Source organism: Staurois parvus, unplaced genomic scaffold (genome assembly GCF_062004578.1).
Source record: "Staurois parvus isolate SC_StPar_1 unplaced genomic scaffold, SC_StPar_1.0 ptg000025l, whole genome shotgun sequence".
Lineage (NCBI taxonomy): Eukaryota > Metazoa > Chordata > Amphibia > Anura > Ranidae > Staurois > Staurois parvus.
The window spans coordinates 11,116,351-11,129,124 of record NW_028317821.1 but is presented as its reverse complement, the minus strand read 5'-3'; the positions used below and the strand labels follow the sequence as shown (position 1 = coordinate 11,129,124).

At 46.6% G+C, this 12,774-nt stretch overlaps 36 non-coding genes across 36 annotated transcripts; all 36 read right to left on the bottom strand.

Annotated features, from left to right (window-relative positions):
- Positions 1-484: 484 nt before the first annotated feature.
- On the bottom strand, positions 485-557 carry TRNAV-CAC (transfer RNA valine (anticodon CAC)). Its single transcript has one exon. It is a non-coding gene; the product is annotated as a tRNA-Val (tRNA).
- Positions 558-674: 117 nt separating this feature from the next.
- On the bottom strand, positions 675-747 carry TRNAV-UAC (transfer RNA valine (anticodon UAC)). The gene has a single exon. It is a non-coding gene; the product is annotated as a tRNA-Val (tRNA).
- A 119-nt stretch (positions 748-866) lies between these two features.
- Positions 867-939, bottom strand: TRNAV-AAC (transfer RNA valine (anticodon AAC)). The gene has a single exon. It is a non-coding gene; the product is annotated as a tRNA-Val (tRNA).
- A 597-nt stretch (positions 940-1,536) lies between these two features.
- TRNAV-CAC (transfer RNA valine (anticodon CAC)) lies at positions 1,537-1,609 on the bottom strand. Its single transcript has one exon. It is a non-coding gene; the product is annotated as a tRNA-Val (tRNA).
- A 117-nt stretch (positions 1,610-1,726) lies between these two features.
- TRNAV-UAC (transfer RNA valine (anticodon UAC)) lies at positions 1,727-1,799 on the bottom strand. Its single transcript has one exon. It is a non-coding gene; the product is annotated as a tRNA-Val (tRNA).
- Positions 1,800-1,918: 119 nt separating this feature from the next.
- Positions 1,919-1,991, bottom strand: TRNAV-AAC (transfer RNA valine (anticodon AAC)). Its single transcript has one exon. It is a non-coding gene; the product is annotated as a tRNA-Val (tRNA).
- A 598-nt stretch (positions 1,992-2,589) lies between these two features.
- TRNAV-CAC (transfer RNA valine (anticodon CAC)) lies at positions 2,590-2,662 on the bottom strand. Its single transcript has one exon. It is a non-coding gene; the product is annotated as a tRNA-Val (tRNA).
- A 117-nt stretch (positions 2,663-2,779) lies between these two features.
- On the bottom strand, positions 2,780-2,852 carry TRNAV-UAC (transfer RNA valine (anticodon UAC)). The gene has a single exon. It is a non-coding gene; the product is annotated as a tRNA-Val (tRNA).
- Positions 2,853-2,971: 119 nt separating this feature from the next.
- On the bottom strand, positions 2,972-3,044 carry TRNAV-AAC (transfer RNA valine (anticodon AAC)). Its single transcript has one exon. It is a non-coding gene; the product is annotated as a tRNA-Val (tRNA).
- Positions 3,045-3,642: 598 nt separating this feature from the next.
- On the bottom strand, positions 3,643-3,715 carry TRNAV-CAC (transfer RNA valine (anticodon CAC)). Its single transcript has one exon. It is a non-coding gene; the product is annotated as a tRNA-Val (tRNA).
- A 117-nt stretch (positions 3,716-3,832) lies between these two features.
- TRNAV-UAC (transfer RNA valine (anticodon UAC)) lies at positions 3,833-3,905 on the bottom strand. Its single transcript has one exon. It is a non-coding gene; the product is annotated as a tRNA-Val (tRNA).
- A 119-nt stretch (positions 3,906-4,024) lies between these two features.
- On the bottom strand, positions 4,025-4,097 carry TRNAV-AAC (transfer RNA valine (anticodon AAC)). The gene has a single exon. It is a non-coding gene; the product is annotated as a tRNA-Val (tRNA).
- Positions 4,098-4,695: 598 nt separating this feature from the next.
- TRNAV-CAC (transfer RNA valine (anticodon CAC)) lies at positions 4,696-4,768 on the bottom strand. The gene has a single exon. It is a non-coding gene; the product is annotated as a tRNA-Val (tRNA).
- Positions 4,769-4,885: 117 nt separating this feature from the next.
- TRNAV-UAC (transfer RNA valine (anticodon UAC)) lies at positions 4,886-4,958 on the bottom strand. The gene has a single exon. It is a non-coding gene; the product is annotated as a tRNA-Val (tRNA).
- A 119-nt stretch (positions 4,959-5,077) lies between these two features.
- TRNAV-AAC (transfer RNA valine (anticodon AAC)) lies at positions 5,078-5,150 on the bottom strand. Its single transcript has one exon. It is a non-coding gene; the product is annotated as a tRNA-Val (tRNA).
- A 598-nt stretch (positions 5,151-5,748) lies between these two features.
- TRNAV-CAC (transfer RNA valine (anticodon CAC)) lies at positions 5,749-5,821 on the bottom strand. Its single transcript has one exon. It is a non-coding gene; the product is annotated as a tRNA-Val (tRNA).
- A 117-nt stretch (positions 5,822-5,938) lies between these two features.
- Positions 5,939-6,011, bottom strand: TRNAV-UAC (transfer RNA valine (anticodon UAC)). The gene has a single exon. It is a non-coding gene; the product is annotated as a tRNA-Val (tRNA).
- A 119-nt stretch (positions 6,012-6,130) lies between these two features.
- On the bottom strand, positions 6,131-6,203 carry TRNAV-AAC (transfer RNA valine (anticodon AAC)). The gene has a single exon. It is a non-coding gene; the product is annotated as a tRNA-Val (tRNA).
- A 598-nt stretch (positions 6,204-6,801) lies between these two features.
- On the bottom strand, positions 6,802-6,874 carry TRNAV-CAC (transfer RNA valine (anticodon CAC)). The gene has a single exon. It is a non-coding gene; the product is annotated as a tRNA-Val (tRNA).
- Positions 6,875-6,991: 117 nt separating this feature from the next.
- TRNAV-UAC (transfer RNA valine (anticodon UAC)) lies at positions 6,992-7,064 on the bottom strand. The gene has a single exon. It is a non-coding gene; the product is annotated as a tRNA-Val (tRNA).
- Positions 7,065-7,183: 119 nt separating this feature from the next.
- Positions 7,184-7,256, bottom strand: TRNAV-AAC (transfer RNA valine (anticodon AAC)). Its single transcript has one exon. It is a non-coding gene; the product is annotated as a tRNA-Val (tRNA).
- Positions 7,257-7,854: 598 nt separating this feature from the next.
- TRNAV-CAC (transfer RNA valine (anticodon CAC)) lies at positions 7,855-7,927 on the bottom strand. Its single transcript has one exon. It is a non-coding gene; the product is annotated as a tRNA-Val (tRNA).
- Positions 7,928-8,044: 117 nt separating this feature from the next.
- TRNAV-UAC (transfer RNA valine (anticodon UAC)) lies at positions 8,045-8,117 on the bottom strand. The gene has a single exon. It is a non-coding gene; the product is annotated as a tRNA-Val (tRNA).
- A 119-nt stretch (positions 8,118-8,236) lies between these two features.
- TRNAV-AAC (transfer RNA valine (anticodon AAC)) lies at positions 8,237-8,309 on the bottom strand. Its single transcript has one exon. It is a non-coding gene; the product is annotated as a tRNA-Val (tRNA).
- Positions 8,310-8,907: 598 nt separating this feature from the next.
- On the bottom strand, positions 8,908-8,980 carry TRNAV-CAC (transfer RNA valine (anticodon CAC)). Its single transcript has one exon. It is a non-coding gene; the product is annotated as a tRNA-Val (tRNA).
- Positions 8,981-9,097: 117 nt separating this feature from the next.
- TRNAV-UAC (transfer RNA valine (anticodon UAC)) lies at positions 9,098-9,170 on the bottom strand. The gene has a single exon. It is a non-coding gene; the product is annotated as a tRNA-Val (tRNA).
- A 119-nt stretch (positions 9,171-9,289) lies between these two features.
- On the bottom strand, positions 9,290-9,362 carry TRNAV-AAC (transfer RNA valine (anticodon AAC)). The gene has a single exon. It is a non-coding gene; the product is annotated as a tRNA-Val (tRNA).
- A 597-nt stretch (positions 9,363-9,959) lies between these two features.
- Positions 9,960-10,032, bottom strand: TRNAV-CAC (transfer RNA valine (anticodon CAC)). The gene has a single exon. It is a non-coding gene; the product is annotated as a tRNA-Val (tRNA).
- Positions 10,033-10,149: 117 nt separating this feature from the next.
- TRNAV-UAC (transfer RNA valine (anticodon UAC)) lies at positions 10,150-10,222 on the bottom strand. Its single transcript has one exon. It is a non-coding gene; the product is annotated as a tRNA-Val (tRNA).
- A 119-nt stretch (positions 10,223-10,341) lies between these two features.
- TRNAV-AAC (transfer RNA valine (anticodon AAC)) lies at positions 10,342-10,414 on the bottom strand. Its single transcript has one exon. It is a non-coding gene; the product is annotated as a tRNA-Val (tRNA).
- Positions 10,415-11,012: 598 nt separating this feature from the next.
- On the bottom strand, positions 11,013-11,085 carry TRNAV-CAC (transfer RNA valine (anticodon CAC)). The gene has a single exon. It is a non-coding gene; the product is annotated as a tRNA-Val (tRNA).
- A 117-nt stretch (positions 11,086-11,202) lies between these two features.
- TRNAV-UAC (transfer RNA valine (anticodon UAC)) lies at positions 11,203-11,275 on the bottom strand. Its single transcript has one exon. It is a non-coding gene; the product is annotated as a tRNA-Val (tRNA).
- A 119-nt stretch (positions 11,276-11,394) lies between these two features.
- On the bottom strand, positions 11,395-11,467 carry TRNAV-AAC (transfer RNA valine (anticodon AAC)). Its single transcript has one exon. It is a non-coding gene; the product is annotated as a tRNA-Val (tRNA).
- Positions 11,468-12,065: 598 nt separating this feature from the next.
- TRNAV-CAC (transfer RNA valine (anticodon CAC)) lies at positions 12,066-12,138 on the bottom strand. The gene has a single exon. It is a non-coding gene; the product is annotated as a tRNA-Val (tRNA).
- Positions 12,139-12,255: 117 nt separating this feature from the next.
- Positions 12,256-12,328, bottom strand: TRNAV-UAC (transfer RNA valine (anticodon UAC)). The gene has a single exon. It is a non-coding gene; the product is annotated as a tRNA-Val (tRNA).
- A 119-nt stretch (positions 12,329-12,447) lies between these two features.
- TRNAV-AAC (transfer RNA valine (anticodon AAC)) lies at positions 12,448-12,520 on the bottom strand. Its single transcript has one exon. It is a non-coding gene; the product is annotated as a tRNA-Val (tRNA).
- Positions 12,521-12,774: the final 254 nt, after the last annotated feature.

The following is a 12,774-nucleotide window of genomic DNA, read 5'->3' as shown; positions in this document are numbered from 1 at the left end:
AAAACATTCTCAAAACAGCCGCTACTGCCAAGAAACTGTGAGTCATATACGTCAGCTCTAGCTTTTCTACACCTGTTTCTCAACAGCTCAGCTGAAGATATACACCAATGGTCTTCAGGTTTTCCAGGTCAGCTGACTAGGCAGGAGAGCCAAAGTCCACATTCCCATTGCCTTTGGGTCCAGAAAGTAAGTATATCTAAACACTTAGAGCAATAGGCAGCAGGTTTTGCTGCTCAACTCACATAGGGTCTGCAGTGAAAATTTCCCTGTGTGGGACAAGATAACCAGCTCACCTAAAAGCTTCAAGCAAGGGTTTTCAAGTACTCCTTGTCAACTCACACTCCAGGAGATGAAGAACTGACATTGTGGGGAATGCACGGAAACTCTGACGGAGATGTGCAAATTTCACGTACGGCTGTTACACGGGAAAGGCGTGGGACAAGTGTTGAGTCAACCTATGCGGGAAAAAGTTAAAGGTAAGCATTGTTTCTGCCTGGTTTCGAACCGGGGACCTTTCGCGTGTGAGGCGAATGTGATAACCACTACACTACAGAAACCCATTCTTGCTAGTTTTTGTGTCTTCCAAGCTGTAGGTCTATGCTAAAGTACAATGGGTGAAAAAAGCAGAGGAAAGCGGCGTAGACTGTGGCTAAAAGCACAAGCGAGGTGCATTGTGTTTCTGCCCGGTTTCGAACCGGGGACCTTTCGCGTGTAAGGCAAACGTGATAACCACTACACTACAGAAACCTAATCTTGGGATTTTCTTCGTGTCTTCCAACCTGAAAGTCTATGCTAAAGTACAATGGGTGAAAAAAGCAGCGGAAAGCGGCGTAGACTGTGGCTAAAAGCACAAACGAGGTGCATTGTGTTTCTGCCCGGTTTCGAACCGGGGACCTTTCGCGTGTTAGGCGAACGTGATAACCACTACACTACAGAAACCCACCACGGCTGCCTGCTTTCGGACGTGAGGTCGGAAGCACTGGTCACCTCGTGGGTTACTTTTTGTTTCTGGTTTTTTCATAGCTTGAGTTTCCTTTACCTTCCTTGCAGATTAAAACATTCTCAAAACAGCTGCTACTGCCAAGAAACTGTGAGTCATATACGTCAGCTCTAGCTTTTCTACACCTGTTTCTCAACAGCTCAGCTGAAGATATACACCAATGGTCTTCAGGTTTTCCAGGTCAACTGACTAGGCAGGAGAGCCAAAGTACACATTCCCATTGCCTTTGGGTCCAGAAAGTAAGTATATCTAAACACTTAGAGCAATAGGCAGCAGGTTTTGCTGCTCAACTCACATAGGGTCTGCAGTGAAAATTTCCCTGTGTGGGACAAGATAACCAGCTCACCTAAAAGCTTCAAGCAAGGGTTTTCAAGTACTCCTTGTCAACTCACACTCCAGGAGATGAAGAACTGACATTGTGGGGAATGCACGGAAACTCTGACGGAGATGTGCAATTTCACGTATGGCTGTTACACGGGAAAGGCGTGGGACAAGTGTTGAGTCAACCTATGCAGGAAAAAGTTAAAGGTAAGCATTGTTTCTGCCCGGTTTAGAACCGGGGACCTTTCGCGTGTGAGGCGAACGTGATAACCACTACACTACAGAAACCCATTCTTGCTAGTTTTTGTGTCTTCCAAGCTGTAGGTCTATGCTAAAGTACAATGGGTGAAAAAAGCAGAGGAAAGTGGCGTAGACTGTGGCTAAAAGCACAAATGAGGTGCATTGTGTTTCTGCCCGGTTTCGAACTGGGGACCTTTCGCGTGTAAGGCGAACGTGACAACCACTACACTACAGAAACCTAATCTTGGGATTTTTTTTGTGTCTTCCAACCTGAAAGTCTATGCTAAAGTACAATGGGTGAAAAAAGCAGCGGAAAGCGGCTTAGACTGTGGCTAAAAGCACAAACGAGGTGCATTGTGTTTCTGCCCGGTTTCGAACCGGGGACCTTTCGCGTGTTAGGCGAACGTGATAACCACTACACTACAGAAACCCACCACGGCTGCCTGCTTTCGGACGTGAGGTCGGAAGCACTGGTCACCTCGTGGGTTACTTTTTGTTTCTGGTTTTTTCATAGCTTGAGTTTCCTTTACCTTCCTTGCAGATTAAAACATTCTCAAAACAGCCGCTACTGCCAAGAAACTGTGAGTCATATACGTCAGCTCTAGCTTTTCTACACCTGTTTCTCAACAGCTCAGCTGAAGATATACACCAATGGTCTTCAGGTTTTCCAGGTCAGCTGACTAGGCAGGAGAGCCAAAGTCCACATTCCCATTGCCTTTGGGTCCAGAAAGTAAGTATATCTAAACACTTAGAGCAATAGGCAGCAGGTTTTGCTGCTCAACTCACATAGGGTCTGCAGTGAAAATTTCCCTGTGTGGGACAAGATAACCAGCTCACCTAAAAGCTTCAAGCACGGGTTTTCAAGTACTCCTTGTCAACTCACACTCCAGGAGATGAAGAACTGACATTGTGGGGAATGCACGGAAACTCTGACGGAGATGTGCAAATTTCACGTACGGCTGTTACACGGGAAAGGCGTGGGACAAGTGTTGAGTCAACCTATGCAGGAAAAAGTTAAAGGTAAGCATTGTTTCTGCCCGGTTTAGAACCGGGGACCTTTCGCGTGTGAGGCGAACGTGATAACCACTACACTACAGAAACCCATTCTTGCTAGTTTTTGTGTCTTCCAAGCTGTAGGTCTATGCTAAAGTACAATGGGTGAAAAAAGCAGAGGAAAGTGGCGTAGACTGTGGCTAAAAGCACAAATGAGGTGCATTGTGTTTCTGCCCGGTTTCGAACTGGGGACCTTTCGCGTGTAAGGCGAACGTGACAACCACTACACTACAGAAACCTAATCTTGGGATTTTTTTTGTGTCTTCCAACCTGAAAGTCTATGCTAAAGTACAATGGGTGAAAAAAGCAGCGGAAAGCGGCGTAGACTGTGGCTAAAAGCACAAACGAGGTGCATTGTGTTTCTGCCCGGTTTCGAACCGGGGACCTTTCGCGTGTTAGGCGAACGTGATAACCACTACACTACAGAAACCCACCACGGCTGCCTGCTTTCGGACGTGAGGTCGGAAGCACTGGTCACCTCGTGGGTTACTTTTTGTTTCTGGTTTTTTCATAGCTTGAGTTTCCTTTACCTTCCTTGCAGATTAAAACATTCTCAAAACAGCCGCTACTGCCAAGAAACTGTGAGTCATATACGTCAGCTCTAGCTTTTCTACACCTGTTTCTCAACAGCTCAGCTGAAGATATACACCAATGGTCTTCAGGTTTTCCAGGTCAGCTGACTAGGCAGGAGAGCCAAAGTACACATTCCCATTGCCTTTGGGTCCAGAAAGTAAGTATATCTAAACACTTAGAGCAATAGGCAGCAGGTTTTGCTGCTCAACTCACATAGGGTCTGCAGTGAAAATTTCCCTGTGTGGGACAAGATAACCAGCTCACCTAAAAGCTTCAAGCAAGGGTTTTCAAGTACTCCTTGTCAACTCACACTCCAGGAGATGAAGAACTGACATTGTGGGGAATGCACGGAAACTCTGACGGAGATGTGCAAATTTCACGTACGGCTGTTACACGGGAAAGGCGTGGGACAAGTGTTGAGTCAACCTATGCGGGAAAAAGTTAAAGGTAAGCATTGTTTCTGCCCGGTTTCGAACCGGGGACCTTTCGCGTGTGAGGCGAACGTGATAACCACTACACTACAGAAACCCATTCTTGCTAGTTTTTGTGTCTTCCAAGCTGTAGGTCTATGCTAAAGTACAATGGGTGAAAAAAGCAGAGGAAAGTGGCGTAGACTGTGGCTAAAAGCACAAATGAGGTGCATTGTGTTTCTGCCCGGTTTCGAACTGGGGACCTTTCGCGTGTAAGGCGAACGTGACAACCACTACACTACAGAAACCTAATCTTGGGATTTTTTTTGTGTCTTCCAACCTGAAAGTCTATGCTAAAGTACAATGGGTGAAAAAAGCAGCGGAAAGCGGCGTAGACTGTGGCTAAAAGCACAAACGAGGTGCATTGTGTTTCTGCCCGGTTTCGAACCGGGGACCTTTCGCGTGTTAGGCGAACGTGATAACCACTACACTACAGAAACCCACCACGGCTGCCTGCTTTCGGACGTGAGGTCGGAAGCACTGGTCACCTCGTGGGTTACTTTTTGTTTCTGGCTTTTTCATAGCTTGAGTTTCCTTTACCTTCCTTGCAGATTAAAACATTCTCAAAACAGCCGCTACTGCCAAGAAACTGTGAGTCATATACGTCAGCTCTAGCTTTTCTACACCTGTTTCTCAACAGCTCAGCTGAAGATATACACCAATGGTCTTCAGGTTTTCCAGGTCAGCTGACTAGGCAGGAGAGCCAAAGTCCACATTCCCATTGCCTTTGGGTCCAGAAAGTAAGTATATCTAAACACTTAGAGCAATAGGCAGCAGGTTTTGCTGCTCAACTCACATAGGGTCTGCAGTGAAAATTTCCCTGTGTGGGACAAGATAACCAGCTCACCTAAAAGCTTCAAGCAAGGGTTTTCAAGTACTCCTTGTCAACTCACACTCCAGGAGATGAAGAACTGACATTGTGGGGAATGCACGGAAACTCTGACGGAGATGTGCAAATTTCACGTACGGCTGTTACACGGGAAAGGCGTGGGACAAGTGTTGAGTCAACCTATGCGGGAAAAAGTTAAAGGTAAGCATTGTTTCTGCCCGGTTTCGAACCGGGGACCTTTCGCGTGTGAGGCGAACGTGATAACCACTACACTACAGAAACCCTTTCTTGCTAGTTTTTGTGTCTTCCAAGCTGTAGGTCTATGCTAAAGTACAATGGGTGAAAAAAGCAGAGGAAAGCGGCGTAGACTGTGGCTAAAAGCACAAACGAGGTGCATTGTGTTTCTGCCCGGTTTCGAACCGGGGACCTTTCGCGTGTAAGGCGAACGTGATAACCACTACACTACAGACACCTAATCTTGGGATTTTTTTCGTGTCTTCCAACCTGAAAGTCTATGCTAAAGTACAATGGGTGAAAAAAGTAGCGGAAAGCGGCGCAGACTGTGGCTAAAAGAACAAATGAGGTGCATTGTGTTTCTGCCCGGTTTCGAACCGGGGACCTTTCGCGTGTTAGGCGAACGTGATAACCACTACACTACAGAAACCCACCACGGCTGCCTGCTTTCGGACGTGAGGTCGGAAGCACTGGTCACCTCGTGGGTTACTTTTTGTTTCTGGTTTTTTCATAGCTTGAGTTTCCTTTACCTTCCTTGCAGATTAAAACATTCTCAAAACAGCCGCTACTGCCAAGAAACTGTGAGTCATATACGTCAGCTCTAGCTTTTCTACACCTGTTTCTCAACAGCTCAGCTGAAGATATACACCAATGGTCTTCAGGTTTTCCAGGTCAGCTGACTAGGCAGGAGAGCCAAAGTCCACATTCCCATTGCCTTTGGGTCCAGAAAGTAAGTATATCTAAACACTTAGAGCAATAGGCAGCAGGTTTTGCTGCTCAACTCACATAGGGTCTGCAGTGAAAATTTCCCTGTGTGGGACAAGATAACCAGCTCACCTAAAAGCTTCAAGCACGGGTTTTCAAGTACTCCTTGTCAACTCACACTCCAGGAGATGAAGAACTGACATTGTGGGGAATGCACGGAAACTCTGACGGAGATGTGCAAATTTCACGTACGGCTGTTACACGGGAAAGGCGTGGGACAAGTGTTGAGTCAACCTATGCAGGAAAAAGTTAAAGGTAAGCATTGTTTCTGCCCGGTTTAGAACCGGGGACCTTTCGCGTGTGAGGCGAACGTGATAACCACTACACTACAGAAACCCATTCTTGCTAGTTTTTGTGTCTTCCAAGCTGTAGGTCTATGCTAAAGTACAATGGGTGAAAAAAGCAGAGGAAAGTGGCGTAGACTGTGGCTAAAAGCACAAATGAGGTGCATTGTGTTTCTGCCCGGTTTCGAACTGGGGACCTTTCGCGTGTAAGGCGAACGTGACAACCACTACACTACAGAAACCTAATCTTGGGATTTTTTTTGTGTCTTCCAACCTGAAAGTCTATGCTAAAGTACAATGGGTGAAAAAAGCAGCGGAAAGCGGCGTAGACTGTGGCTAAAAGCACAAACGAGGTGCATTGTGTTTCTGCCCGGTTTCGAACCGGGGACCTTTCGCGTGTTAGGCGAACGTGATAACCACTACACTACAGAAACCCACCACGGCTGCCTGCTTTCGGACGTGAGGTCGGAAGCACTGGTCACCTCGTGGGTTACTTTTTGTTTCTGGTTTTTTCATAGCTTGAGTTTCCTTTACCTTCCTTGCAGATTAAAACATTCTCAAAACAGCCGCTACTGCCAAGAAACTGTGAGTCATATACGTCAGCTCTAGCTTTTCTACACCTGTTTCTCAACAGCTCAGCTGAAGATATACACCAATGGTCTTCAGGTTTTCCAGGTCAGCTGACTAGGCAGGAGAGCCAAAGTACACATTCCCATTGCCTTTGGGTCCAGAAAGTAAGTATATCTAAACACTTAGAGCAATAGGCAGCAGGTTTTGCTGCTCAACTCACATAGGGTCTGCAGTGAAAATTTCCCTGTGTGGGACAAGATAACCAGCTCACCTAAAAGCTTCAAGCAAGGGTTTTCAAGTACTCCTTGTCAACTCACACTCCAGGAGATGAAGAACTGACATTGTGGGGAATGCACGGAAACTCTGACGGAGATGTGCAAATTTCACGTACGGCTGTTACACGGGAAAGGCGTGGGACAAGTGTTGAGTCAACCTATGCGGGAAAAAGTTAAAGGTAAGCATTGTTTCTGCCCGGTTTCGAACCGGGGACCTTTCGCGTGTGAGGCGAACGTGATAACCACTACACTACAGAAACCCATTCTTGCTAGTTTTTGTGTCTTCCAAGCTGTAGGTCTATGCTAAAGTACAATGGGTGAAAAAAGCAGAGGAAAGTGGCGTAGACTGTGGCTAAAAGCACAAATGAGGTGCATTGTGTTTCTGCCCGGTTTCGAACTGGGGACCTTTCGCGTGTAAGGCGAACGTGACAACCACTACACTACAGAAACCTAATCTTGGGATTTTTTTTGTGTCTTCCAACCTGAAAGTCTATGCTAAAGTACAATGGGTGAAAAAAGCAGCGGAAAGCGGCGTAGACTGTGGCTAAAAGCACAAACGAGGTGCATTGTGTTTCTGCCCGGTTTCGAACCGGGGACCTTTCGCGTGTTAGGCGAACGTGATAACCACTACACTACAGAAACCCACCACGGCTGCCTGCTTTCGGACGTGAGGTCGGAAGCACTGGTCACCTCGTGGGTTACTTTTTGTTTCTGGCTTTTTCATAGCTTGAGTTTCCTTTACCTTCCTTGCAGATTAAAACATTCTCAAAACAGCCGCTACTGCCAAGAAACTGTGAGTCATATACGTCAGCTCTAGCTTTTCTACACCTGTTTCTCAACAGCTCAGCTGAAGATATACACCAATGGTCTTCAGGTTTTCCAGGTCAGCTGACTAGGCAGGAGAGCCAAAGTCCACATTCCCATTGCCTTTGGGTCCAGAAAGTAAGTATATCTAAACACTTAGAGCAATAGGCAGCAGGTTTTGCTGCTCAACTCACATAGGGTCTGCAGTGAAAATTTCCCTGTGTGGGACAAGATAACCAGCTCACCTAAAAGCTTCAAGCAAGGGTTTTCAAGTACTCCTTGTCAACTCACACTCCAGGAGATGAAGAACTGACATTGTGGGGAATGCACGGAAACTCTGACGGAGATGTGCAAATTTCACGTACGGCTGTTACACGGGAAAGGCGTGGGACAAGTGTTGAGTCAACCTATGCGGGAAAAAGTTAAAGGTAAGCATTGTTTCTGCCCGGTTTCGAACCGGGGACCTTTCGCGTGTGAGGCGAACGTGATAACCACTACACTACAGAAACCCTTTCTTGCTAGTTTTTGTGTCTTCCAAGCTGTAGGTCTATGCTAAAGTACAATGGGTGAAAAAAGCAGAGGAAAGCGGCGTAGACTGTGGCTAAAAGCACAAACGAGGTGCATTGTGTTTCTGCCCGGTTTCGAACCGGGGACCTTTCGCGTGTAAGGCGAACGTGATAACCACTACACTACAGACACCTAATCTTGGGATTTTTTTCGTGTCTTCCAACCTGAAAGTCTATGCTAAAGTACAATGGGTGAAAAAAGTAGCGGAAAGCGGCGCAGACTGTGGCTAAAAGAACAAATGAGGTGCATTGTGTTTCTGCCCGGTTTCGAACCGGGGACCTTTCGCGTGTTAGGCGAACGTGATAACCACTACACTACAGAAACCCACCACGGCTGCCTGCTTTCGGACGTGAGGTCGGAAGCACTGGTCACCTCGTGGGTTACTTTTTGTTTCTGGTTTTTTCATAGCTTGAGTTTCCTTTACCTTCCTTGCAGATTAAAACATTCTCAAAACAGCCGCTACTGCCAAGAAACTGTGAGTCATATACGTCAGCTCTAGCTTTTCTACACCTGTTTCTCAACAGCTCAGCTGAAGATATACACCAATGGTCTTCAGGTTTTCCAGGTCAGCTGACTAGGCAGGAGAGCCAAAGTCCACATTCCCATTGCCTTTGGGTCCAGAAAGTAAGTATATCTAAACACTTAGAGCAATAGGCAGCAGGTTTTGCTGCTCAACTCACATAGGGTCTGCAGTGAAAATTTCCCTGTGTGGGACAAGATAACCAGCTCACCTAAAAGCTTCAAGCAAGGGTTTTCAAGTACTCCTTGTCAACTCACACTCCAGGAGATGAAGAACTGACATTGTGGGGAATGCACGGAAACTCTGACGGAGATGTGCAAATTTCACGTACGGCTGTTACACGGGAAAGGCGTGGGACAAGTGTTGAGTCAACCTATGCGGGAAAAAGTTAAAGGTAAGCATTGTTTCTGCCTGGTTTCGAACCGGGGACCTTTCGCGTGTGAGGCGAATGTGATAACCACTACACTACAGAAACCCATTCTTGCTAGTTTTTGTGTCTTCCAAGCTGTAGGTCTATGCTAAAGTACAATGGGTGAAAAAAGCAGAGGAAAGCGGCGTAGACTGTGGCTAAAAGCACAAGCGAGGTGCATTGTGTTTCTGCCCGGTTTCGAACCGGGGACCTTTCGCGTGTAAGGCAAACGTGATAACCACTACACTACAGAAACCTAATCTTGGGATTTTCTTCGTGTCTTCCAACCTGAAAGTCTATGCTAAAGTACAATGGGTGAAAAAAGCAGCGGAAAGCGGCGTAGACTGTGGCTAAAAGCACAAACGAGGTGCATTGTGTTTCTGCCCGGTTTCGAACCGGGGACCTTTCGCGTGTTAGGCGAACGTGATAACCACTACACTACAGAAACCCACCACGGCTGCCTGCTTTCGGACGTGAGGTCGGAAGCACTGGTCACCTCGTGGGTTACTTTTTGTTTCTGGTTTTTTCATAGCTTGAGTTTCCTTTACCTTCCTTGCAGATTAAAACATTCTCAAAACAGCTGCTACTGCCAAGAAACTGTGAGTCATATACGTCAGCTCTAGCTTTTCTACACCTGTTTCTCAACAGCTCAGCTGAAGATATACACCAATGGTCTTCAGGTTTTCCAGGTCAACTGACTAGGCAGGAGAGCCAAAGTACACATTCCCATTGCCTTTGGGTCCAGAAAGTAAGTATATCTAAACACTTAGAGCAATAGGCAGCAGGTTTTGCTGCTCAACTCACATAGGGTCTGCAGTGAAAATTTCCCTGTGTGGGACAAGATAACCAGCTCACCTAAAAGCTTCAAGCAAGGGTTTTCAAGTACTCCTTGTCAACTCACACTCCAGGAGATGAAGAACTGACATTGTGGGGAATGCACGGAAACTCTGACGGAGATGTGCAATTTCACGTATGGCTGTTACACGGGAAAGGCGTGGGACAAGTGTTGAGTCAACCTATGCAGGAAAAAGTTAAAGGTAAGCATTGTTTCTGCCCGGTTTAGAACCGGGGACCTTTCGCGTGTGAGGCGAACGTGATAACCACTACACTACAGAAACCCATTCTTGCTAGTTTTTGTGTCTTCCAAGCTGTAGGTCTATGCTAAAGTACAATGGGTGAAAAAAGCAGAGGAAAGTGGCGTAGACTGTGGCTAAAAGCACAAATGAGGTGCATTGTGTTTCTGCCCAGTTTCGAACTGGGGACCTTTCGCGTGTAAGGCGAACGTGACAACCACTACACTACAGAAACCTAATCTTGGGATTTTTTTTGTGTCTTCCAACCTGAAAGTCTATGCTAAAGTACAATGGGTGAAAAAAGCAGCGGAAAGCGGCGTAGACTGTGGCTAAAAGCACAAACGAGGTGCATTGTGTTTCTGCCCGGTTTCGAACCGGGGACCTTTTGCGTGTTAGGCGAACGTGATAACCACTACACTACAGAAACCCACCACGGCTGCCTGCTTTCGGACGTGAGGTCGGAAGCACTGGTCACCTCGTGGGTTACTTTTTGTTTCTGGTTTTTTCATAGCTTGAGTTTCCTTTACCTTCCTTGCAGATTAAAACATTCTCAAAACAGCCGCTACTGCCAAGAAACTGTGAGTCATATACGTCAGCTCTAGCTTTTCTACACCTGTTTCTCAACAGCTCAGCTGAAGATATACACCAATGGTCTTCAGGTTTTCCAGGTCAGCTGACTAGGCAGGAGAGCCAAAGTCCACATTCCCATTGCCTTTGGGTCCAGAAAGTAAGTATATCTAAACACTTAGAGCAATAGGCAGCAGGTTTTGCTGCTCAACTCACATAGGGTCTGCAGTGAAAATTTCCCTGTGTGGGACAAGATAACCAGCTCACCTAAAAGCTTCAAGCAAGGGTTTTCAAGTACTCCTTGTCAACTCACACTCCAGGAGATGAAGAACTGACATTGTGGGGAATGCACGGAAACTCTGACGGAGATGTGCAAATTTCACGTACGGCTGTTACACGGGAAAGGCGTGGGACAAGTGTTGAGTCAACCTATGCAGGAAAAAGTTAAAGGTAAGCATTGTTTCTGCCCGGTTTAGAACCGGGGACCTTTCGCGTGTGAGGCGAACGTGATAACCACTACACTACAGAAACCCATTCTTGCTAGTTTTTGTGTCTTCCAAGCTGTAGGTCTATGCTAAAGTACAATGGGTGAAAAAAGCAGAGGAAAGTGGCGTAGACTGTGGCTAAAAGCACAAATGAGGTGCATTGTGTTTCTGCCCGGTTTCGAACTGGGGACCATTCGCGTGTAAGGCGAACGTGACAACCACTACACTACAGAAACCTAATCTTGGGATTTTTTTTGTGTCTTCCAACCTGAAAGTCTATGCTAAAGTACAATGGGTGAAAAAAGCAGCGGAAAGCGGCGTAGACTGTGGCTAAAAGCACAAACGAGGTGCATTGTGTTTCTGCCCGGTTTCGAACCGGGGACCTTTCGCGTGTTAGGCGAACGTGATAACCACTACACTACAGAAACCCACCACGGCTGCCTGCTTTCGGACGTGAGGTCGGAAGCACTGGTCACCTCGTGGGTTACTTTTTGTTTCTGGTTTTTTCATAGCTTGAGTTTCCTTTACCTTCCTTGCAGATTAAAACATTCTCAAAACAGCCGCTACTGCCAAGAAACTGTGAGTCATATACGTCAGCTCTAGCTTTTCTACACCTGTTTCTCAACAGCTCAGCTGAAGATATACACCAATGGTCTTCAGGTTTTCCAGGTCAGCTGACTAGGCAGGAGAGCCAAAGTCCACATTCCCATTGCCTTTGGGTCCAGAAAGTAAGTATATCTAAACACTTAGAGCAATAGGCAGCAGGTTTTGCTGCTCAACTCACATAGGGTCTGCAGTGAAAATTTCCCTGTGTGGGACAAGATAACCAGCTCACCTAAAAGCTTCAAGCAAGGGTTTTCAAGTACTCCTTGTCAACTCACACTCCAGGAGATGAAGAACTGACATTGTGGGGAATGCACGGAAACTCTGACGGAGATGTGCAAATTTCACGTACGGCTGTTACACGGGAAAGGCGTGGGACAAGTGTTGAGTCAACCTATGCGGGAAAAAGTTAAAGGTAAGCATTGTTTCTGCCCGGTTTCGAACCGGGGACCTTTCGCGTGTGAGGCGAACGTGATAACCACTACACTACAGAAACCCATTCTTGCTAGTTTTTGTGTCTTCCAAGCTGTAGGTCTATGCTAAAGTACAATGGGTGAAAAAAGCAGAGGAAAGTGGCGTAGACTGTGGCTAAAAGCACAAATGAGGTGCATTGTGTTTCTGCCCGGTTTCGAACTGGGGACCTTTCGCGTGTAAGGCGAACGTGACAACCACTACACTACAGAAACCTAATCTTGGGATTTTTTTTGTGTCTTCCAACCTGAAAGTCTATGCTAAAGTACAATGGGTGAAAAAAGCAGCGGAAAGCGGCGTAGACTGTGGCTAAAAGCACAAACGAGGTGCATTGTGTTTCTGCCCGGTTTCGAACCGGGGACCTTTCGCGTGTTAGGCGAACGTGATAACCACTACACTACAGAAACCCACCACGGCTGCCTGCTTTCGGACGTGAGGTCGGAAGCACTGGTCACCTCGTGGGTTACTTTTTGTTTCTGGTTTTTTCATAGCTTGAGTTTCCTTTACCTTCCTTGCAGATTAAAACATTCTCAAAACAGCCGCTACTGCCAAGAAACTGTGAGTCATATACGTCAGCTCTAGCTTTTCTACACCTGTTTCTCAACAGCTCAGCTGAAGATATACACCAATGGTCTTCAGGTTTTCCAGGTCAGCTGACTAG